Here is a 23169-nt window from a genome sequence, read left to right on the forward strand (position 1 = left end):
TCCTTGGAATACCAGGTGTGGTAGGCATTTTTGTGCTTCATGTTTAGAAAGAGAGCCATTTCTCAATTGTCTTTCAAAACTGCATGGTCTAGCCGACAAGATGCTTAACAGTGCAAAACTCAATAGGACCAGAGCCTACGGCCACAACACACTGAATGCGCCTGGCCTCGGAAGCTCAGCAGTGTCAGGTCTAGTTAGTACCTGGATGGGAGACCACCTGGGAATACCAGGTGCTGTAGGCTTTTTCGTGCTCCATGTTCAGGAAGTGAGCCATTTCCCAATTCTCTTTCAAAACTGCATGATCTAGCCGACTAGATGCTTAACAGGACAAAACTCACTATGACCAGAGCCTACGGCCACACCAGACTGAATGCGCCCAATCTAGTCTGATCTCAGACGCTAAGCATTGTTGGGCCTAGTTAGTACCTGGATGGAAGACTGCCTGGGAATACCAGGTGCTGTAGGCCTTTTTGCTCTCACTGTCAGGAAGGGAGCCATTTCGCAATTGTCTTTCAAAACTGCATGATTTAGCCGACTAGATGCTTAACAGGACAAAATTCACTAGGACCAGAGCCTACGGCCAAACCACACTGAATACACCCGATCTCATCTGATCTCAGCCGCCAAGCAGTGTTGGGCCTAGTTAGTACCTGGATGGGAGCCCGCCTGGGAATACAGTGTGCTGTAGGCTTTTTTTTGTGCTCCATGTCCAGGAAGTGAGCCATTTCTCAATTGTCTTTCAAAACTGCATGGTCTAGCCGACTAGATGCTTAACAGAACAAAACACACTAGGACCAAAACCTACGGCCACAGCACACTGAATGCGCCCCATCTCATCTGATCTCGGAAGCTAAGCAGTGTTGGGCCTAGTTAGAACCTGGATGGGAGACCGCCTGGAAATCCCAGGTGATATAGGTTTTTTTGTGCTCCATGTTCAGGAAGTGTGCCATTTTTCAATTGTCTTTCAAAACTGCATGGCCTAGCCGACTAGATGCTTAACAGTACAAAGCTCATTAAGACCGGATTCTATGGCCACACCACACTGAATGTGCCTGATTTTAGAACACTAAGCAGTGTTGGGCCTAGTTAGTACCTGGATGGGAGACTGCCTGGGAATACCAGGTGCTGTGGACTTTTTTGTGCTCCATGATTAGTAATTGTGCCACTTGTCAATTGCTTTTTAAATTTGTATTTATTTGTATTTATTAGGTTTATATAGAGCATTACGCCAAAGCGCTTAACAATACAACAACAAGAATACATAGTAAACAAGAAGCATAAAGTTACAAAGACATGAAACAAACCAGCAAAAACAGTATGTAGCTCAACTGACCAGTTCTGAAGGAGGAAGAAAGGGAAGTAGAAAGGGAGATCAGAGCGGGGGAAGAATACAGAGATAACAGGGGGAGGGAAGGAGGGATGAGAAAGAAAGGGAAGAAGAGGGGAAGTAGGAAGGAGGGTAGAGATAAAGGAGAGAGATAATAGGAGGAGGGGAGGTAGGGCGGTGTGTGAAGAAGGAAAGAATTCAAGGAGGCACGGAAAGAGGGGTAAGAGGAAATGGAATGGATGGAGAGAGGTAAAGACTTCCAGTGATGGGGGGCTAGAAGCTGAAAGGAAAGGAAACGAGAGGAAGCACAAGGGGAAGAAGGTACTGTGAGTAGGAAGCGATCAGCGGATCTGAGGGAGCGAGAAGGAGAGTAGAAAGAAAGGAGAGAGGAAAGGTAAGGGGGAGCTAGCCCATGAAGAGATTTAGGAGGAAGTTAAATTTAAGTTGGGAGTGAAAGGGAAGCCAGCCAAGAAGAGCATGGGAGGAAGAAATGGAATCAAGAGGTGCAAGAAGACCGAGGGTACGGATGGCAAAGTGGTAAAAGAGATTTGAGGGGAGCAAGGTGAGAGGCATGGAGTCCAAAGAGGAGAGAAGAACAATAGAAAAGTCGAGAGAAAATGAGGGAAGATATTAGGAGTTTAGTAGCATGGAAGGTGAGGGTGGAGCGCATTTTGAGAACATTGAATAGGTGAAAGCGGCAGGCACGAGAGGTAAGAGAAATATGATGGGAAAGGGAGAGGGTAGAGTCGAGGTGGAGGCCAAGGTTGCGAGCAGAGGCAGAGATAGGAAAGTTAGTAGGAGGAAAGAAAATAAAAGGAGGGGAGAAGGAGGAGGAAGTGTGTTGGAGGGGAAGAATAAGACTTCCGTTTTTTCAGAGTTGAGGAAAGAAAGTGGGAAGACATCCAGTAAATTTGCTTATGTTTCCAAAAAAAATGTATCCCTTTTTATAGCGGAAATGTTGGACAACAACATGAGGGCTGGAGAAACCTATTTACATAGAATTAACATACGGGTAGTGTGTTCATGGATAATAAATCTACCTTTACATGTAATGCAGTACAGAGAATATTGAGTCCATAAAGAGGCTTGAAAGAAAGCCATTATTGTTATTATTCGCGCCTTGAAACACTTGTGTATAGGCGCGTTACAAATGCCTTATCATTATCATTATCATTGTGTTGGTTGTTTTCTCCAACTCCCTGCAACAGAAACAGGATGGATGGAGTAAATGTATTTACTAGACATAGGAGTCCTGAATGGGCCCACAAGTCTTATATTTCGCGCCTGATCGAGCGCTGATTGAGTGATGAGCGTGGTTTGATGATGCAAGTGGCTTTATGGCTTAGCTTACTAAATGCAACTGCATAAGAGTAATACTCTTAGCATTTCTCAAGCCTACGGCAACACCACACTGAATGCGCCCGCTCTTGGCTGATCTCAGAACCTAAGCATTGTCAGGCCTAGTTAGTACCGGGATGAGAGACTGCCTGGGAATCCTGGTTGCTGTAGGCTTTTTTCTACTCCTTGTTCAGGAAGTGAGCCATTTCTCAATTGTCTTTCAAAACTGCATGGTCTAGCCGACTAGATGCTTAACAGTGCAAAACTCACTAGGACCAGAGCCTATGGCCACAACACACTGAATGTGCCTGAACTCGGAAGCGATGCAGTGTTGGGCCTAGTTAGTACCTGGAAGGGACACCACCTGGGAATACCAGGTGCTGTGGGCTTTTTTGTGCTCCATGTTCAGGAAGTGAGCCATTTCTCAATTGTCTTTCAAAACTGGAGGGTCTAGCTGACTAGATGCTTAACAGGACAAAACTCACTATGACCAGACCCTACGGCCACACCACACTGAATGCGCCCAATCTTGTCTGATCTCGGAAGCTAAGCAGTGTTGGGCCTGGATGGGAGACTACCTGGGAATACCAGGTGCTGTAGGCTTTTTTGTGCTCCATGTTCAGGAAGTGAGCTATATCCCAATTGCCTTTCAAAACTGCATGGTCAAGCCGACTAGATGCTTAACAGGAAAAACTCACCCGGACTAAAGCCTGCGGCCACACCACACTGAATGCGCCTGGCCTTGAAATGTAAGCAGTGTCAGGTCTAGTGAGTACCTGGATGGGAGACCACCTGGGAATACCAAGTGCTGTAGGCTTTTTTTGTGCTCCATGTTCACGAAATGAGCCATTTCTCAAATGTCTTTCAAAACTGCATGGTCTAGCCAACTAGATGCTTAAAGGTTCAAAACTCACAAGGCCCAAATCCTGTGGCCACACCACACTGAATGCTCCCGATCTCATCTGATCTTGGAAGCTAGGCAGTGGTGGGCCTAGTTAGTACCTGTATGGGAGACCACCTGTGGATACCAGGTGTTGTAGGCTTTTTTGTGCTCCATGTTCAGGAAGTGAGCCATTTCTCAATTGTCTTTCTAAACTTCATGGTCTAGCCGACTAGATGCTTAACAATACAAAACTTACTAAGACCACAGCCTATGGCCGCACAACACTGAATGCGCCCAATCTTGTCTGACCTCGGAAGCTAAGCAGTGTTGGGTCTAGTCAGTACCTGGATGAGAGACCCCCTGGGAGTACCAGGTACCGCAGCCTTTTTTTGTGCTCCATGTCCAAGAAGTGAGCCATTTCTCAAATGTCTTTCAAAACTGCATGATCTAGCCGACTAGATGCTCAACAGGACAAAATTCACTAGGACCAGAGCCTACGGCCACACCACACTGAATGCGCCCAATCTCATCTGATCTCAGACACTAAGCAGTGTTGGGCCTAGCTAGTACCTGGATGGGAGCCCGCCTGGGAATACAATGTGCTGTAGGCTTTTTTTGTGCTCCATGTCCAGGAAGTGAGCAATTTCTCAATTGTCTTTCAAAACTGCATGGTCTAGCCGACTAGATGTTTAACAGGACAAAACTCAGTATGGCCAAAGCCTACAGACACACCACACTGAATGTCCCTGAGCTCGTCTGACCTTGGAAGCTAAGCAGTTTTGGGCCTAGTTAGTACCTGAATGGGAGACCGCCTGGGAATTCCAGGTGCTATAGGCTTTTTTTGTGCTCTATCTTCAGGAAGTGAGACATTTCTCAATTGTCTTTCAAAACTGCATGGTCTAGCCGACTAGATGCTTAACAGGAAAAACTCACTATGACCAGAGCCTACGACGACACCACACTGAATGCGTCAATGTTCTCTGATCTCGCAAGCTAAGCAGTGTTGGGCCTCGTTAGTACCTGGATGGGAGAGCCCCTGGGAATACCAGATGCTGTAGGCTTTTTGTGCTCCATGTTCAGGAAGTGAGCCATTTCTCAATTGTCTTTCAAAACTGCATGGTCTAGCCGACTAGATGCTTAAAGGTACAAAACTCACAAGACGCAGAGCCTACAGCCGCACCACACTGAATGTGCCCGATATCAGAAGCTAAGCAGTGTCACTACTAGTTAGTACCTGGATGGGCGACGGCCTGGGAATCCCAGGGGCTATATGCTTTTTTGTGCTCCATGTTCAGGAAGTGAGCCATTTCTCAATTATCTTTCAAAACTGCATGGTCTAGCCGACTAGATGCTTAACAGTGCAAAACTCATTAGGACCAGAGCCTACGGCCACAACACACTGAATGTGCCTGAACTCGGAAGCGATGCAATGTTAGGCCTAGTTAGTACCTGGAAGGGAGACCGCCTCGGAATACCAGGTGCTGTAGGCATTTTTGTGCTTCATGTTCAGGAAGTGAGCCGATCTCAATTGTCTTTCAAACCTGCATGGTCTAGCCGAAAGGATGCTTAACAGTGCAAAACTCACTAGGACCAGAGCCTACGGCCACAACACACTGAATGTGCATGAACTCGTAACGATCCAGTGTTGGTCTATTTAGTAACTGGAAGAGAGACCGCCTGGGAATACCAGGTGCTGTAGGCTTTTTTGTGCTCCATGTTCAGGAAGTGAGCCATTTCTCAATTGTCTTTCAAAACTGGATGGTCTAGCCGACTAGATGCTTAAAGGTACAAAACTCATAAAACCCAGAACCCACGGCCACACCACACTGAATGCACCCACTCTTTTCTGATCTTGGAAACTAAGCAGTGTCGGGCCTAGTTAGTACCTGAATGGGAGACCACCTGGGAATACCAGGTGCTCTAGGCATTTTTGTGCTCCAGGTTCGGGAAGTGAGCCATTTCTCAATTGTTTTTAAAAAATGCATGGTCTAGCCGACTAGATGCTTAACAGGGCAAAACTCACAAGGTCCAAAGTCTACGGCCACATCACACTCAATGTTCCCAGTCTTGTTTGAGCTTAAAAGCTAAGCAGTGTCGGGTTTACTTAGTACCTGGATGGGAGCCCTCCTGGGAATACCAGGTGCTGTAGGCATTTTTGTGCTTCATGTTCAGGAAGTGAGCCGATCTCAATTGTCTTTCAAACCTGCATGGTCTAGCCGAAAGGATGCTTAACAGTGCAAAACTCACTAGGACCAGAGCCTACGGCCACAACACACTGAATGTGCATGAACTCGTAACGATCCAGTGTTGGTCTATTTAGTAACTGGAAGAGAGACCGCCTGGGAATACCAGGTGCTGTAGGCTTTTTTGTGCTCCATGTTCAGGAAGTGAGCCATTTCTCAATTGTCTTTCAAAACTGGATGGTCTAGCCGACTAGATGCTTACCAGGACAAAACTCACTATTGACCAGAGCCTACGGCCACACCACACTGAATGCGCCCAATCTCATCTGATCTCAGATGCTAAGCAGTGTTGGGCCTAGTTAGTACCTGGATGGGAGACTGCCTGGGAATAGCAGGTGCTGTAGGCTTTTTTGCGCTCCATATGCAGGAAGTGAGCCATTTTCTCAATTGTCTTTCAAAACTGCATGATCTAGCCGACTAGATGCTTAACAGGACAAAATTCACTAGGACCAGAGCCTACAGCCGAACCACACTGAATGCGCCCAATCTCATCTGATCTCAGATGCTAAGCAGTGTTGGTCCTAGTTAGTACCTGGATGGGAGCCCGCCTGGGAATACAATACGTTATAGGCTTTTTTTGTGCTCCATGTCCAGGAAGTGAGCCATTTCTCAATTGTCTTTCAAAACTGCATGGTCTAGCCAACTAGATGCTTAAAGGTACAAAACTCACAAGGCCCAAATTCTACGGCCACACCACACGGAATGCTCCCGATCTCGTCTGATCTTGGAAGCTAGGCAGTGTTGGGCCTAGTTAGTACCTGGATGGGAGACCGCCTGCAAATTCCAGGTGCTCTAGGCTTTTATGTGCTCCATGTTCAGGAAGTGAGCCATTTCTCACTTTTCTTTCAAAACTGCATGGTCTAGCCGACTAGATGTTTAACGGGACAAAACTCAATTTGGCCAAAGCCTACAGACACACCACACTGAATGTACCCGAGCTCGTCTAACCTTGGAAGCTAAGCAGTTTTGGGGCTAGTTAGTACCTGGATGGGAGACCGCCTGGGAATTCCAGGTGCTATAGGCTTTTTTTGTGCTCCATGTTCAGGAAGTGAGACATTTCTCAATTGTCTTTCAAAACTGCATGGTCTAGCCAACTAGATGCTTAACAGTACAAAACTCACTAGGACCAGAGCCTACGGCCACAACACACTGAATGTGCCCAATCTCATCTGAACTCGGAAGCGATGCAATGTTGGGCCTACTTAGTACGGGCGACCGCCTGGGAATGCCAGCTGCTGGAAGTTGTTTTGTGCTTCATGTTCAGTAAGTGAGCCATTTCTTAATGGTCTTTCAAAACTGCATGGTCTAGCCGACTAGATGCTTAACAGTACAAAGCTCATTAAGAGCGGATTCTATGGCCACACCACACTGAATGTGCCTGATTTTAGAACACTAAGCAGTATTGGGCCTAGTTAGTACCTGGATGGGAGACTGCCTGGGAATACCAGGTGCTGTGGACTTTTTTGTGCTCCATGATTAGTAATTGTGCCACTTGACAATTGCTTTTTAAATTTGTATTTATTTGTATTTATTAGGTTTATATAGCGCATTACGCCAAAGCGCTTAACAATACAACAACAAGAATACATAGTAAACAAGAAGCATAAAGTTACAAAGACATGAAACAAACCAGCAAAAACAGTATGTAGCTCAACTGACCAGTTCTGAAGGAGGAATAGATGAGAGGGAGAAGAAAGGGAAGTAGAAAGGGAGATCAGAGCGGGGGAAGAATACAGAGATAACAGGGGGAGGGAAGGAGGGATGAGAAAGAAAGGGAAGAAGAGGGGAAGTAGGAAGGAGGGTAGAGATAAAGGAAAGAGATAATAGGAGGAGGGGAGTTAGGGCAGGGTATGAAGAAGGAAAGAATTCAAGGAGGCACGGAAAGAGGGGTAAGAGGAAATGGAATGGATGGAGAGAGGTAAAGACTTCCAGTGATGGGGGGCTAGAAGCTGAAAGGAAAGGAAACGAGAGGAAGCACAAGGGGAAGAAGGTACAGTGAGTAGGAAGCGATCAGCGGATCTGAGGGAGCGAGAAGGAGAGTAGAAAGAAAGGAGAGAGGAAAGGTAAGGGGGAGCTAGCCCATGAAGAGATTTAGGAGGAAGTTAAATTTAAGTTGGGAGTGAAAGGGAAGCCAGCCAAGAAGAGCATGGGAGGAAGAAATGGAATCAAGAGTTGCAAGAAGACCGAGGGTACGGATGGCAAAGTGGTAAAAGAGATTTGAGGGGAGCAAGGTGAGAGGCATGGAGTCCAAAGAGGAGAGAAGAACAATAGAAAAGTCGAGAGAAAATGAGGGAAGATATTAGGAGTTTAGTAGCATGGAAGGTGAGGGAGGAGCGCATTTTGAGAACATTGAATAGGTGAAAGCGGCAGGCGCGAGAGGTAAGAGAAATATGATGGGAAAGGGAGAGGGTACAGTTGAGGTGGAGGCCAAGGTTGCGAGCAGAGGCAGAGATAGGAAAGTTAGTAGGAGGAAAGAAAATAAAAGGAGGGGAGAAGGAGGAGGAAGTGTGTTGGAGGGGAAGAATAAGACTTCCGTTTTTTCAGACTTGAGGAAAGAAAGTGGGAAGACATCCAGTAAATTTGCTTATGTTTCCAAAAAAAATGTATCCCTTTTTATAGCGGAAATGTTGGACAACAACATGAGGGCTGGAGAAACCTATTTACATAGAATTAACATACGGGTAGTGTGTTCATGGATAATAAATCTACCTTTACATGTAATGCAGTACAGAGAATATTGAGTCCATAAAGAGGCTTGAAAGAAAGCCATTATTGTTATTATTCGCGCCTTGAAACACTTGTGTATAGGCGCGTTACAAATGCCTTATCATTATCATTGTGTTGGTTGTTTTCTCCAACTCCCTGCAACAGAAACAGGATGGAGTAAATTTATTTACTAGACATAGGAGTCCTGAATGGGCCCACAAGTCTTATATTTCGCGCCTGATCGAGCGCTGATTGAGTGATGAGCGTGGTTTTATGATGCAAGTGGCTTTATGGCTTAGCTTACTAAATGCAACTGCATAAGAGTAATACTCTTAGCATTTCTCAAGCCTACGGCAACACCACACTGAATGCGCCCGCTCTTGGCTGATCTCAGAACCTAAGCAGTGTCAGGCCTAGTTAGTACCGGGATGAGAGACTGCCTGGGAATCCTGGTTGCTGTAGGCTTTTTTCTACTCCGTGTTCAGGAAGTGAGCCATTTCTCAATTGTCTTTCAAAACTGCATGGTCTAGCCGACTAGATGCTTAACAGTGCAAAACTCACTAGGACCAGAGCCTATGGCCACAACACACTGAATGTGCCTGAACTCGGAAGTGATGCAGTGTTGGGCCTAGTTAGTACCTGGAAGGGACACCACCTGGGAATACCAGGTGCTATGGGCTTTTTTGTGCTCCATGTTCAGGAAGTGAGCCATTTCTCAATTGTCTTTCAAAACTGGATGGTCTAGCTGACTAGATGCTTAACAGGAAAAACTCACCCGGACTAAAGCCTGCGGCCACACCACACTGAATGCGCCTGGCCTTGAAATCTTAGCAGTGTCAGGTCTAGTTAGTACCTGGATGAGAGACCACCTGGAAATACCAAGTGCTGTAGGCTTTTTTGTGCTCCATGTTCAGGAAGTGAGCCATTTCTCAATTGTCTTTCAAAACTTCATGGTCTAGCCGACTAGATGCTTAACAATACAAAACTTACTAGGACCACAGCGGCCGCACAACACTGAATGCGCCCAATCTTGTCTGATCTCGGAAGCTAAGCAGTGTTGGGCCTAGTCAGTACCTGGATGAGAGACCCCCTGGGAATACCAGGTACTGCAGACTTTTTTTGTGCTCCATATCCAAGAAGTGAGCCATTTCTCAAATGTCTTTCAAAACTGCATGATCTAGCCGACTAGATGCTTAACAGGACAAAATTGACTAGGACCAGAGCCTACGGCCACACCACACTGAATGCGCCCAATCTCATCTGATCTCAGACACTAAGCAGTGTTGGGCCTAGCTAGTACCTGGATGGGAGCCCGCCTGGGAATACAATGTGCTGTAGGCTTTTTTTGTGCTCCATGTCCAGGAAGTGAGCAATTTCTCAATTGTCTTTCAAAACTGCATGGTCTAGCCGACTAGATGTTTAACAGGACAAAACTCAGTATGGCCAAAGCCTACAAACACACCACACTGAATGTGCCCGAGCTCGTCTGACCTTGGAAGCTAAGCAGTTTTGGGCCTAGTTAGTACCTGGATGGGAGACCGCCTGGGAATTCCAGGTGCTATAGGCTTTTTTTTGTGCTCCATGTTCAGGAAGTGAGACATTTCTCAATTGTCTTTCAAAACTGCATGGTCTAGCCGACTAGATGCTTAACAGGACAAAACTCACTATGACCAGAGCCTACGACGACACCACACTGAATGCGCTCAATCTTCTCTGATCTCGCAAGCTAAGCAGTGTTGGGCCTCGTTAGTACCTGGATGGGAGAGCCCCTGGGAATACCAGGTGCTGTAGGCTTTTTGTGCTCCATGTTCAGGAAGTGAGCCATTTCTCAATTGTCTTTCAAAACTGCATGGTCTAGCCCACTAGATGCTTAAAGGTACAAAACTCACAAGACGCAGAGCCTACAGCCAACCAGACTGAATGCGCCCGATATCAGAAGCTAAGCAGTGTCAGGCCTAGTTAGTACCTGGATGGGCGACGGCCTGGGAATCCCAGGGGCTATATGCTTTTTTGTGCTCCATGTTCAGGAAGTGAGCCATTTCTCAATTATCTTTCAAAACTGCATGGTCTAGCCGACTAGATGCTTAACAGTGCAAAACTCATTAGGACCAGAGCCTACGGCCACAACACACTGAATGTGCCTGAACTCGGAAGCGATGCAATGTTGGGCCTAGTTAGTACCTGGAAGGGAGACCGCCTCGGAATACCAGCTGCTGTAGGCTTTTTTGTGTTTCATGTTCAGGAAGTGAGCCATTTCTCAATTGTCTTTCAAAACTGGATGGTCTAGCCGACTAGATGCTTAAAGGTACAAAACTCATAAAACCCAGAACCTACGGCCACACCTCACTGAATGCACCCACTCTTTTCTGATCTTGGAAGATAAGCAGTGTAGGGCCTAGTTAGTACCTCAATGGGAGCCCTCCTGGGAATACCAGGTGCTATAGGCATTTTTGTGCTTCATGTTCAGGAAGTGAGCCGATCTCAATTGTCTTTCAAACCTGCATGGTCTAGCCGAAAGGATGCTTAACAGTGCAAAACTCACTAGGACCAGAGCCTACGGCCACAACACACTGAATGTGCATGAACTCGTAACGATCCAGTGTTGGTCTAGTTAGTAACTGGAAGAGAGACCGCCTGGGAATACTAGGTGCTGTAGGCTTTTTTGCGCTCCATGTTCAGGAAGGGAGCCATTTCGCAATTGTCTTTCAAAACTGAATGATTTAGCCGACTAGATGCTTAACAGGACAAAATTCACTAGGACCAGAGCCTACGGCCAAACCACACTGAATGCGCCCGATCTCATCTGATCTCAGCCGCCAAGCAGTGTTGGGCCTAGTTAGTACCTGGATGGGAGCCCGCCTGGGAATACAATGTGCTGTAGGCTTTTTTTTGTGCTCCATGTCCAGGAAGTGAGCCATTTCTCAATTGTCTTTCAAAACTGCATGGTCTAGCCGACTAGATGCTTAACAGGACAAAACACACTAGGACCAAAACCTACGGCCACAGCACACTGAATGCGCCCCATCTCATCTGATCTCGGAAGCTAAGCAGTGTTGGGCCTAGTTAGAACCTGGATGGGAGACCACCTGGGAATAACAGGTGCTGTAGGCTTTTTTGTGCTCCATGTCCAGGAAGTGAGCCATTTCTCAATTGTCTTTCAAAACTGCATGGTCTAGCCGACTAGATGCTTAACAGGACAAAACTCATCAGGATTAAAGCCTACAGCAACACCACACTAAATGCGCCTGGCCTCGGAAGCTCAGCAGTGTCAAGTCTAGTTAGTACCTGGATGGGAGACCACCTGGGAATACCAGGTGCTGTAGGCTTTTTCATGCTCCATGTTCAGGAAGTGAGCCATTTCCCAATTCTCTTTCAAAACTGCATGATCTAGCCGACTAGATGCTTAACAGGACAAAACTCACTATGACCAGAGCCTACGGCCACACCACACTGAATGCACCCAATCTAGTCTGATCTCAGACGCTAAGCAGTGTTGGGCCTAGTTAGTACCTGGATGGAAGACTGCCTGGGAATACCAGGTGCTGTAGGCCTTTTTGCGCTCCCTGTTCAGGAAGGGAGCCATTTCGCAATTGTCTTTCAAAACTGCATGATTTAGCCGACTAGATGCTTAACAGGACAAAATTCACTAGGACCAGAGCCTACGGCCAAACCACACTGAATGCGCCCGATCTCATCTGATCTCAGCCGCCAAGCAGTGTTGGGCCTAGTTAGTACATGGATGGGAGCATGCCTGGGAATACAATGTGCTGTAGGCTTTTTTTGTGCTCCATGTCCAGGAAGTGAGCCATTTCTCAATTGTCTTTCAAAACTGCATGTTCTAGCTGACTAGATGCTTAACAGGACAAAACTCACTTGGACCAAAGCCTACGGCCACACCACACTGAATACGCCTGATCTCGTCTGATCTCAGAAGCTAAGCAGTGTTGGGCTTAGTTAGTAGCTGGGTGGTAGACTGCCTGGGAATACCAGGTGCTGTATGTTATTTTGCACTCCATGTTCAGGAAGTGAGCCATTTCTCAATTGTCTTTCAAAACTACATGATGTAGCCGACTAAATGCTTAACAGGACAAAACTCACTATGACCAGAGCCTACGGCCAAACCACACTGAATGCACCCAATCTCGTCTGATCTCAGAAGGTAAACAGTGTCGAGCCTAGTTAGTACCTGGATGGGAGATCGCCTGGGAATACCAGGTGCTGTAGGCATTTTTCTGCTACATGTTCAGGAAGTGAGCCATTTCTCAATTGTCTTTCAAAACTGCATGGTCTGGCCGACTAGATGCTTAACAGTGCAAAACTCACTAGGACCAGAGCCATCGGCCACAACACACTGAATCTGCCTGAACTCGGAAGCGACGCAGTGTTGGGCCTAGTTAGTACCTAGAAGGGAGACCGCCTGGGAATACCAGGTGCTGTAGGCTTTTTTGTGCTCCATGTTCAGGAAGTGAGCCATTTCTCTATTGTCTGCATGGTATAGCCGACTAGATGCTTAACAATGCACAACTCACTAGGACCAGAGCCTACGGCCACACCACACTAAATGCCCCTGATCTCATCTGATCTTGGAAGCTAAACAGTGTCGGGCCTAGTTAGTACCTGAATGGGAGACCACATAGGAATGCCAGGTGCTGTAGGCTTTTTTGTGCTCCATGTTCAGGAAGTGAGCCATTTCTCAAATGTCTTTCAAAACTGCATGGTCTAGCTGACTAGATGCTTAACAGGACAAAACTCACAAGGACCAAAGTCTACGGCCACATCACACTGAATGTGCCCGGTCTCGTTTGATCTTAGAAGTGAGGCAGTGTCGGGCTTAGTTAGTACCTGGAGGGGAGACCTCCTTGGAATACTAGGTGTGGTAGGCATTTTTGTGCTTCATGTTTAGAAAGAGAGCCGTTTCTCAATTGTCTTTCAAAACTGCCTGGTCTAGCCAAGAAGATGCTTAACAGTGCAAAACTCAATGGGCCCTACACAGGGGCACCCGTCAGGGCTGCCCACTCTCCCCGATGCTATACATCATTGCCACCGAACCCGTAGCCGCATACCTTAGACAGGAATACGGAGATGGGGGCATCTTAATAGACGGAGTGACCCACCTCGTCTCTATGTACGCGGACGACACGCTATTGTACCTACATAACCCAGAACACCTCCTGCCCTACATTCTAGAAACACTGGACGGATTTAGCAGATACACGGGTATCCAAATTAACAAAGACAAGTCCTGCCTCTACCCTCTTGCCGCACTGTATAAAGAAGACCTAAGATCCCTTCCCTCCCTGGATCTAGAATGGCAAGTGACCTCCTTTAGATACCTGGGAATCACTATACACCGGGACCCATACACGGAACATATACTCAACACGGTGAGAGCTAAAGACACTCTAGAAAAATCTATGGAATTCTGGGGCAAGCTCCCGCTCTCGATGGCCGGAAAGGGCCGGTCTCCTCAAAATGGTTGCTCTTCCCGCTTACTATACAACTTTACAAACGTTCCCTACAACATCCCCCCCTCCTTCTTCAGAAACATAAATAAACTATGTAGATGGTTCCTTTGGCAGGGAGGCAGACACAGGGTGGCGCTGGACACACTCCAAAGACCCTACGAGAGGGGAGGAATCAAAGTCCCCAATTTCGAATTGTACTACCTGGCAAGCCAACTAAGGCATGTGATGCGATGGATGGCTGACGAGACCTCCACGGACACTAGACTCCTCCAACCTGCATTGCCCTATCTCCTCCTGAGGGACCTACTATGGGTCTGGAACAGACTCACACAGCCCTTCCCATACCTAATCAAACTTGGAATAAAGCTCTGGAACAGAGCGTGCAGAACTGTGGGGTCAGCTGATCCCTTCTCACCTCAAATCCCCATCGCAGCAATTATGGCTTACCAGCCATGGGGCTCTCTCGAATCACGCACCCAGTGGGAACCCTACTGAGTGGCCACCTTAGGAGACCTAACACGAGACCAAGAGATCATACCCTTCACTGACCTTGCTGAGAGTACGGGATTACCCGCTGGCCAATTTTTGCTCCATAGGGCAGTGACACAAGCCATAATGGTTAGATGGCGAGAGGCTACCACCCCAAAGACGGAAAACATGGTCATAGAAACACTATTAAACACAGCCGAAGGCGGCCATGAAACCTCGCGATTGTACGAAACCCTGCTCCAGGGCACGACAAACAGCGAGCTCAAAAGCAAAGCAAAATGGGAAACCGAACTTGGCCAAGACTTTGCAGAGGTCGAATGGGAGAAAATAACTCACTACCACAAACAAGTTTCTAGGAATGCCCGTTTGCAGCTCATTCAATTATACATCACCAACAGAGCCTACCTAACACCAGAGGCCATATCCAATTTCAAAGGAGCTGAGGCCCAGGTATGCCCCAAATGTAAGGAGCCGAGAGCGGGAATGACGCATATGTTCTGGGGCTGCCCGGAGATACGCCACTTTTGGACACAGGTTCAGGAGAGGGTGGCGGACGCAGATATTGAGCTAGAGGTGAACAACCCCGCAGCCTGCATCCTGGACAGATGCAAACGCAACCACAAAAATAAGCCTCTAAACAAACTCAAGGATCTGATTTACATAACTGCGAAGAGACGCATAGCCATGGGATGGAAGAGCCCAAAGACCCCGTATAAGGCACTGTGGTGGGGGGACCTGACGAAATGGATAACGGCGGAGACCGGCGCGTGGGAAACGGCAATCCTCGAACAGAGGCTGGACTCCAGTGGAGAACTGCACCGCTGGGTGGCCTTAACAGAGCCACTACTGCATCCTAATATCTCTGACGATACCTCGGACGGTTCGGACTGTCCTAGCCATCAATCCGGCCCATCATAATTGGAAGATAATGTTGACTGTGGTCTTGAGTTGGGGGTGGGGGGAGATACGTAATTCTTTGATTAACGTTTGATATTACAAGAGATGCACACTTTGTTTGTTAAACTGTTAAAACCAATAAATAGAGTTAAAAAAAACAGTGCAAAACTCACTAGGACCAGAGCCTACGGCCACAACACACTGAATGTGCCTGAACTCGGAAGCAATGCAGTGTTGGGCCTAGTTAGTAACTGGAAGGGACACCGCCTGGGAATACCAGGTGCTGTAGGCTTTTTTGTGCTCCATGTTCAGGAGGTGAGCCATTTCTCAATTGTCTTTCAAAACTGGATGGTCTAGCCGACTAGATGTTTAACAGGACAAAACTCACTATGACAAGAGCCTACGGCCACACCACACTGAAAGCGCCTGATCTTGTCTGATCTCGGAAGCTCAGCAGTGTTGGGCCTGGATGGGAGACTGCCTGGGAATACAAGGTTCTGTAGGCTTTTTTGTGCTCCATGTTCAGGAAGTGAGCCATTTCTCAATTCTCTTTCAAAACTGCATGATCTAGCCGACTAGATGCTTAACAGGACAAAATTCACTAGGACCAAAACCTACGGCCACAGCACACTGAATGCGCCTGATCTCATCTGATCTCAGCCGCCAAGCAGTGTTGGGCCTAGTTAGTACCTGGATGGGAGCCCGCCTGGGAATACCAGGTGCTGTAGGCTTTTTTTGTGCTCCATGTCCAGGAAGTGAGCCATTTCTCAATTGTCTTTCAAAACTGCATGGTCTAGCTGACTAGATGCTCAACAGGACAAAACTCACTAGGACCAAAACCTATGGCCACAGCACACTGAATGCGCCCCGTCTTATCTGATCTCGGAAGCTAAGCAGTGTTGGGCCTACTTAGAACCTGGATGGGAGACCACCTGGAAATAACAGGTGCTGTAGGCTTTTTTGTGCTTCATGTCCAGGAAGTGAGCCATTTCTCAATTGTCTTTCAAAACTGCATGGTCTAGCCGTCTAGATGCTTAACAGGACAAAACTCACTAGGACCAAAACCTACGGCCACACCACACTGAATGCGCCTGATCTCATCTGATCTCGGAAGCTAAGCAGTGTTGGGCCTAGTTAGTACCTGGGTGGTAGACTGCCTGGGAATACCAGGTGCTGTAGGTTATTTTGCACTCCATGTTCAGGAAGTGAGCCATTTCTCAATTGTCTTTCAAAACTGCATGGTCTAGCCGACTAGATGCTTAACAGGACAAAACTCACTAGGACCAAAACCTACGGCCACACCACACTGAATGCGCCCGATCTTGTCAGCCTTCGGAAGCTTAGCAGTGTTGGGCATAGTTAGTACCTGGATGTGAGACCGCCTGGGAATCCCAGATGCTATAGGCTTTTTTGTGCTCCATGTTCAGGAAGTGAGCCATTTCTCAATTGTCTTTCAAAACTGCATGGTCTAGCCGACTAGATGCTTAACAGGACAAAACTCACTAACACTAAAGCATATGGCCACAACCCACTGAATGCGCCTGATCTTGTCTGATCTCAGAAACTAAGCAGTGTCAGGCTTAGTTATTACCTGGATGGAGGACCGCCAGAGAATACCAGGTGCTCTAGGCATTCGTGTGTTCCATGTTCGGGGAAGTGAGCCATTTCTCAATTGTTTTTCAAAACTGCATGGTCTAGCAGACTAGATGCTTAATAGTACAAAACTCACTAGGACCCGAGCCTATGACCACACCTCACTGAATGCACCCTTTCTTGTCTGATCTTGGAAGCTAAGCAGTGTTGGGCCTAGTTAGTACCTGGAAGGTAGACCGCCTGGGAATACCAGGTGCTGTAGGCTTTTTTGTGCTTCATGTTCAGGAAGTGAGCCATTTCTCAATTGTCTTTCAAAACTAGCCGACTAGATGCTTAACAGTGCAAAACTCACTAGGACCAGAGCCTATGGCCACAACACACTGAATGTGCCTGAACTCGGAAGTGATGCAGTGTTGGGCCTAGTTAGTACCTGGAAGGGACACCACCTGGGAATACCAGGTGCTGTGGGCTTATTTGTGCTCCATGTTCAGGAAGTGAGCCATTTCTCAATTGTCTTTCAAAACTGGATGGTCTAGCTGACTAGATGCTTAACAGGACAAAACTCACTATGACCAGACCCTACGGCCACACCACACTGAATGCGCCCAATCTTGTCTGATCTCGGAAGCTAAGCAGTGTTGGGCCTGGATGGGAGACCGCCTGGGAATACCAGGTACTGCAGACTTTTTTTGTGCTCCATGTCCAAGAAGTGAGCCATTTCTCAAATGTCTTTCAAAACTGCATGATCTAGCCGACTAGATGCTTAACAGGACAAAATTCACTAGGACCAGAGCCTATGGCCACACCACACTGAATGCCCCGATCTAATCTGATCTCAGACACTAAGCAGTGTTGGGCCTAGCTAGTACCTGGATGGGAGCCCGCCTGGGAATACAATGTGCTGAATGCTTTTTTTGTGCTCCATGTCCAGGAAGTGAGCAATTTCTCAATTGTCTTTCAAAACTGCATGGTCTAGCCGACTAGATGTTTAACGGGACAAAACTCAATTTGGCCATAGCCTGCAGACACACCACACTGAATGTGCCCGAGCTCGTCTAACCTTGGAAGCTAAGCAGTTTTGGGCCTAGTTAGTACCTCGATGGGAGACCGCCTGGGAATTCCAGGTGCTATAGGCTTTTTTTGTGCTCCATGTTCAGGAAGTGAGACATTTCTCAATTGTCTTTCAAAACTGCATGGTCTAGCCGACTAGATGCTTAACAGTACAAAACTCACTAGGACCAGAGCCTACGGCCACAACACACTGAATGTGCCGAATCTCGTCTGAACTCGGAAGCAATGCAATGTTGGGCCTACTTAGTACGGGCGACCGCCTGGGAATGCCAGCTGCTGGAAGTTGTTTTGTGCTTCATGTTCAGTAAGTGAGCCATTTCTCAATGGTCTTTCAAAACTGCATGGTCTAGCCGACTAGATGCTTAACAGTACAAAGCTCATTAAGACCGGATTCTATGGCCACACCACACTGAATGTGCCTGATTTTAGAACACTAAGCAGTGTTGGGCCTAGTTAGTACCTGGATGGGAGACTGCCTGGGAATACCAGGTGCTGGGGACTTTTTTGTGCTCCATGATTAGTAATTGTGCCACTTGTCAATTGCTTTTTAAATTTGTATTTATTTGTATTTATTAGGTTTATATAGCGCATTACGCCAAAGCGCTTAACAATACAACAACAAGAATACATTGTAAACAAGAAGCATAAAGTTACAAAGACATGAAACAAACCAGCAAAAACAGTATGTAGCTCAACTGACCAGTTCTGAAGGAGGAATAGATGAGAGGAAGAAAGGGAAGTAGAAAGGGAGATCAGAGCGGGGGAAGAATACAGAGATAACAGGGGGAGGGAAGGAGGGATGAGAAAGAAAGGGAAGAAGAGGGGAAGTAGGAAGGAGGGTAGAGATAAAGGAAAGAGATAATAGGAGGAGGGGAGTTAGGGCAGGGTATGAAGAAGGAAAGAATTCAAGGAGGCACGGAAAGAGGGGTAAGAGGAAATGGAATGGATGGAGAGAGGTAAAGACTTCCAGTGATCGGGGGCTAGAAGCTGAAAGGAAAGGAAACGAGAGGAAGCACAAGGGGAAGAAGGTACTGTGAGTAGGAAGCGATCAGCGGATCTGAGGGAGCGAGAAGGAGAGTAGAAAGAAAGGAGAGAGGAAAGGTAAGGGGGAGCTAGCCCATGAAGAGATTTAGGAGGAAGTTAAATTTAAGTTGGGAGTGAAAGGGAAGCCAGCCAAGAAGAGCATGGGAGGAAGAAATGGAATCAAGAGGTGCAAGAAGACTGAGGGTACGGATGGCAAAGTGGTAAAAGAGATTTGAGGGGAGCAAGGTGAGAGGCATGGAGTCCAAAGAGGAGAGAAGAACAATAGAAAAGTCGAGAGAAAATGAGGGAAGATATTAGGAGTTTAGTAGCATGGAAGGTGAGGGAGGAGCGCATTTTGAGAACATTGAATAGGTGAAAGCGGCAGGCGCGAGAGGTAAGAGAAATATGATGGGAAAGGGAGAGGGTACAGTTGAGGTGGAGGCCAAGGTTGCGAGCAGAGGCAGAGATAGGAAAGTTAGTAGGAGGAAAGAAAATAAAAGGAGGGGAGAAGGAGGAGGAAATGTGTTGGAGGGAAAGAATAAGACTTCCGTTTTTTCAGAGTTGAGGAAAGAAAGTGGGAAGACATCCAGTAAATTTGCTTATGTTTCCAAAAAAAATGTATCCCTTTTTATAGCGGAAATGTTGGACAACAACATGAGGGCTGGAGAAACCTATTTACATAGAATTAACATACGGGTAGTGTGTTCATGGATAATAAATCTACATTTACATGTAATGCAGTACAGAGAATATTGAGTCCATAAAGAGGCTTGAAAGAAAGCCATTATTGTTATTATTCGCGCCTTGAAACACTTGTGTATAGGCGCGTTACAAATGCCTTATCATTATCATTATCATTGTGTTGGTTGTTTTCTCCAACTCCCTGCAACAGAAACAGGATGGAGTAAATTTATTTACTAGACATAGGAGTCCTGAATGGGCCCACAAGTCTTATATTTCGTGCCTGATCGAGCGCTGATTGAGTGATGAGCGTGGTTTTATGATGCAAGTGGCTTTATGGCTTAGCTTACTAAATGCAACTGCATAAGAGTAATACTCTTAGCATTTCTCAAGCCTACGGCAACACCACACTGAATGCGCCCGCTCTTGGCTGATCTCAGAACCTAAGCATTGTCAGGCCTAGTTAGTACCGGGATGAGAGACTGCCTGGGAATCCTGGTTGCTGTAGGCTTTTTTCTACTCCTTGTTCAGGAAGTGAGCCATTTCTCAATTGTCTTTCAAAACTGCATGGTCTAGCCGACTAGATGCTTAACAGTGCAAAACTCACTAGGACCAGAGCCTATGGCCACAACACACTGAATGTGCCTGAACTCGGAAGTGATGCAGTGTTGGGCCTAGTTAGTACCTGGAAGGGACACCACCTGGGAATACCAGGTGCTGTGGGCTTTTTTGTGCTCCATGTTCAGGAAGTGAGCCATTTCTCAATTGTCTTTCAAAACTGGAGGGTCTAGCTGACTAGATGCTTAACAGGACAAAACTCACTATGACCAGACCCTACGGCCACACCACACTGAATGCGCCCAATCTTGTCTGATCTCGGAAGCTAAGCAGTGTTGGGCCTGGATGGGAGACTACCTGGGAATACCAGGTGCTGTAGGCTTTTTTGTGCTCCATGTTCAGGAAGTGAGCTATATCCCAATTGCCTTTCAAAACTGCATGGTCAAGCCGACTAGATGCTTAACAGGAAAAACTCACCCGGACTAAAGCCTGCGGCCACACCACACTGAAAGCGCCTGGCCTTGAAATGTAAGCAGTGTCAGGTCTAGTGAGTACCTGGATGGGAGACCACCTGGGAATACCAAGTGCTGTAGGCTTTTTTTGTGCTCCATGTTCACGAAGTGAGCCATTTCTCAAATGTCTTTCAAAACTGCATGGTCTAGCCAACTAGATGCTTAAAGGTTCAAAACTCACAAGGCCCAAATCCTGTGGCCACACCACACTGAATGCTCCCGATCTCATCTGATCTTGGAAGCTAGGCAGTGGTGGGCCTAGTTAGTACCTGTATGGGAGACCACCTGTGGATACCAGGTGTTGTAGGCTTTTTTGTGCTCCATGTTCAGGAAGTGAGCCATTTCTCAATTGTCTTTCTAAACTTCATGGTCTAGCCGACTAGATGCTTAACAATACAAAACTTACTAAGACCACAGCCTATGGCCGCACAACACTGAATGCGCCCAATCTTGTCTGACCTCGGAAGCTAAGCAGTGTTGGGCCTAGTCAGTACCTGGATGAGAGACCCCCTGGGAGTACCAGGTACCGCAGACTTTTTTTGTGCTCCATGTCCAAGAAGTGAGCCATTTCTCAAATGTCTTTCAAAACTGCATGATCTAGCCGACTAGATGCTTAACAGGACAAAATTCACTAGGACCAGAGCCTACGGCCACACCACACTGAATGCGCCCAATCTCATCTGATCTCAGACACTAAGCAGTGTTGGGCCTAGCTAGTACCTGGATGGGAGCCCGCCTGGGAATACAATGTGCTGTAGGCTTTTTTTGTGCTCCATGTCCAGGAAGTGAGCAATTTCTCAATTGTCTTTCAAAACTGCATGGTCTAGCCGACTAGATGTTTAACAGGACAAAACTCAGTATGGCCAAAGCCTACAGACACACCACACTGAATGTGCCTGAGCTCGTCTGACCTTGGAAGCTAAGCAGTTTTGGGCCTAGTTAGTACCTGGATGGGAGACCGCCTGGGAATTCCAGGTGCTATAGGCTTTTTTTGTGCTCTATCTTCAGGAAGTGAGACATTTCTCAATTGTCTTTCAAAACTGCATGGTCTAGCCGACTAGATGCTTAACAGGAAAAACTCACTATGACCAGAGCCTACGACGACACCACACTGAATGCGCTCAATCTTCTCTGATCTCGCAAGCTAAGCAGTGTTGGGCCTCGTTAGTACCTGGATGGGAGAGCCCCTGGGAATACCAGGTGCTGTAGGCTTTTTGTGCTCCATGTTCAGGAAGTGAGCCATTTCTCAATTGTCTTTCAAAACTGCATGGTCTAGCCGACTAGATGCTTAAAGGTACAAAACTCACAAGACGCAGAGCCTACAGCCGCACCACACTGAATGTGCCCGATATCAGAAGCTAAGCAGTGTCACTACTAGTTAGTACCTGGATGGGCGACGGCCTGGGAATCCCAGGGGCTATGTGCTTTTTTGTGCTCCATGTTCAGGAAGTGAGCCATTTCTCAATTATCTTTCAAAACTGCATGGTCTAGCCGACTAGATGCTTAACAGTGCAAAACTCATTAGGACCAGAGCCTACGGCCACAACACACTGAATGTGCCTGAACTCGGAAGCGATGCAATGTTAGGCCTAGTTAGTACCTGGAAGGGAGACCGCCTCGGAATACCAGGTGCTGTAGGCATTTTTGTGCTTCATGTTCAGGAAGTGAGCCGATCTCAATTGTCTTTCAAACCTGCATGGTCTAGCCGAAAGGATGCTTAACAGTGCAAAACTCACTAGCACCAGAGCCTACGGCCACAACACACTGAATGTGCATGAACTCGTAACGATCCAGTGTTGGTCTATTTAGTAACTGGAAGAGAGACCGCCTGGGAATACCAGGTGCTGTAGGCTTTTTTGTGCTCCATGTTCAGGAAGTGAGCCATTTCTCAATTGTCTTTCAAAACTGGATGGTCTAGCCGACTAGATGCTTAAAGGTACAAAACTCATAAAACCCAGAACCCACGGCCACACCACACTGAATGCACCCACTCTTTTCTGATCTTGGAAACTAAGCAGTGTCGGGCCTAGTTAGTACCTGAATGGGAGACCACCTGGGAATACCAGGTGCTCTAGGCATTTTTGTGCTCCAGGTTCGGGAAGTGAGCCATTTCTCAATTGTTTTTAAAAAATGCATGGTCTAGCCGACTAGATGCTTAACAGGGCAAAACTCACAAGGTCCAAAGTCTACGGCCACATCACACTCAATGTTCCCAGTCTTGTTTGAGCTTAAAAGCTAAGCAGTGTCGGGTTTACTTAGTACCTGGATGGGAGCCCTCCTGGGAATACCAGGTGCTGTAGGCTTTTTTGTGCTCCATGTTCAGGAAGTGAGCCATTTCTCAATTGTCTTTCAAAACTGGATGGTCTAGCCAACTAGATGCTTA

General features: G+C 47.0%; 1 non-coding gene and 31 pseudogenes across 1 annotated transcript; all 32 read left to right on the forward strand.

Annotated features, from left to right (window-relative positions):
* The first annotated feature begins 348 nt into the window (after positions 1-348).
* LOC138459455 (5S ribosomal RNA) lies at positions 349-467 on the forward strand (annotated as a pseudogene).
* Positions 468-572: 105 nt separating this feature from the next.
* Positions 573-691, forward strand: LOC138456164 (5S ribosomal RNA; annotated as a pseudogene).
* A 108-nt stretch (positions 692-799) lies between these two features.
* LOC138459458 (5S ribosomal RNA) lies at positions 800-918 on the forward strand (annotated as a pseudogene).
* Positions 919-3589: 2671 nt separating this feature from the next.
* LOC138458774 (5S ribosomal RNA) lies at positions 3590-3708 on the forward strand (annotated as a pseudogene).
* Positions 3709-4040: 332 nt separating this feature from the next.
* On the forward strand, positions 4041-4159 carry LOC138458201 (5S ribosomal RNA; annotated as a pseudogene).
* Positions 4160-4266: 107 nt separating this feature from the next.
* On the forward strand, positions 4267-4385 carry LOC138459285 (5S ribosomal RNA; annotated as a pseudogene).
* Positions 4386-5356: 971 nt separating this feature from the next.
* Positions 5357-5475, forward strand: LOC138459460 (5S ribosomal RNA; annotated as a pseudogene).
* A 544-nt stretch (positions 5476-6019) lies between these two features.
* Positions 6020-6138, forward strand: LOC138455989 (5S ribosomal RNA; annotated as a pseudogene).
* Positions 6139-6471: 333 nt separating this feature from the next.
* On the forward strand, positions 6472-6590 carry LOC138459348 (5S ribosomal RNA; annotated as a pseudogene).
* A 106-nt stretch (positions 6591-6696) lies between these two features.
* LOC138459795 (5S ribosomal RNA) lies at positions 6697-6815 on the forward strand (annotated as a pseudogene).
* Positions 6816-9493: 2678 nt separating this feature from the next.
* On the forward strand, positions 9494-9612 carry LOC138459827 (5S ribosomal RNA; annotated as a pseudogene).
* A 107-nt stretch (positions 9613-9719) lies between these two features.
* On the forward strand, positions 9720-9838 carry LOC138458202 (5S ribosomal RNA; annotated as a pseudogene).
* A 107-nt stretch (positions 9839-9945) lies between these two features.
* Positions 9946-10064, forward strand: LOC138458873 (5S ribosomal RNA; annotated as a pseudogene).
* Positions 10065-10172: 108 nt separating this feature from the next.
* LOC138459324 (5S ribosomal RNA) lies at positions 10173-10291 on the forward strand (annotated as a pseudogene).
* Positions 10292-10825: 534 nt separating this feature from the next.
* Positions 10826-10944, forward strand: LOC138458601 (5S ribosomal RNA; annotated as a pseudogene).
* A 318-nt stretch (positions 10945-11262) lies between these two features.
* Positions 11263-11381, forward strand: LOC138456166 (5S ribosomal RNA; annotated as a pseudogene).
* Positions 11382-11489: 108 nt separating this feature from the next.
* On the forward strand, positions 11490-11608 carry LOC138457488 (5S ribosomal RNA; annotated as a pseudogene).
* Positions 11609-11929: 321 nt separating this feature from the next.
* On the forward strand, positions 11930-12048 carry LOC138456341 (5S ribosomal RNA; annotated as a pseudogene).
* A 106-nt stretch (positions 12049-12154) lies between these two features.
* On the forward strand, positions 12155-12273 carry LOC138459509 (5S ribosomal RNA; annotated as a pseudogene).
* Positions 12274-12380: 107 nt separating this feature from the next.
* LOC138456021 (5S ribosomal RNA) lies at positions 12381-12499 on the forward strand (annotated as a pseudogene).
* A 106-nt stretch (positions 12500-12605) lies between these two features.
* Positions 12606-12724, forward strand: LOC138456404 (5S ribosomal RNA; annotated as a pseudogene).
* Positions 12725-13036: 312 nt separating this feature from the next.
* On the forward strand, positions 13037-13155 carry LOC138455995 (5S ribosomal RNA; annotated as a pseudogene).
* Positions 13156-15960: 2805 nt separating this feature from the next.
* Positions 15961-16079, forward strand: LOC138455864 (5S ribosomal RNA; annotated as a pseudogene).
* A 107-nt stretch (positions 16080-16186) lies between these two features.
* On the forward strand, positions 16187-16305 carry LOC138459830 (5S ribosomal RNA; annotated as a pseudogene).
* A 106-nt stretch (positions 16306-16411) lies between these two features.
* Positions 16412-16530, forward strand: LOC138453987 (5S ribosomal RNA). The gene has a single exon (XR_011260684.1). It is a non-coding gene; the product is annotated as a 5S ribosomal RNA (ribosomal RNA).
* A 557-nt stretch (positions 16531-17087) lies between these two features.
* On the forward strand, positions 17088-17206 carry LOC138457809 (5S ribosomal RNA; annotated as a pseudogene).
* A 752-nt stretch (positions 17207-17958) lies between these two features.
* Positions 17959-18077, forward strand: LOC138459641 (5S ribosomal RNA; annotated as a pseudogene).
* A 2900-nt stretch (positions 18078-20977) lies between these two features.
* On the forward strand, positions 20978-21096 carry LOC138458775 (5S ribosomal RNA; annotated as a pseudogene).
* Positions 21097-21428: 332 nt separating this feature from the next.
* Positions 21429-21547, forward strand: LOC138458203 (5S ribosomal RNA; annotated as a pseudogene).
* A 107-nt stretch (positions 21548-21654) lies between these two features.
* LOC138458583 (5S ribosomal RNA) lies at positions 21655-21773 on the forward strand (annotated as a pseudogene).
* A 106-nt stretch (positions 21774-21879) lies between these two features.
* LOC138459325 (5S ribosomal RNA) lies at positions 21880-21998 on the forward strand (annotated as a pseudogene).
* A 747-nt stretch (positions 21999-22745) lies between these two features.
* Positions 22746-22864, forward strand: LOC138459461 (5S ribosomal RNA; annotated as a pseudogene).
* The last annotated feature ends 305 nt before the right edge of the window (positions 22865-23169 follow it).

Source organism: Ambystoma mexicanum, chromosome 4p (assembly GCF_040938575.1).
Source record: "Ambystoma mexicanum isolate Mex_15411 chromosome 4p, UKY_AmexF1_1, whole genome shotgun sequence".
Taxonomy (NCBI): Eukaryota; Metazoa; Chordata; class Amphibia; order Caudata; family Ambystomatidae; genus Ambystoma; species Ambystoma mexicanum.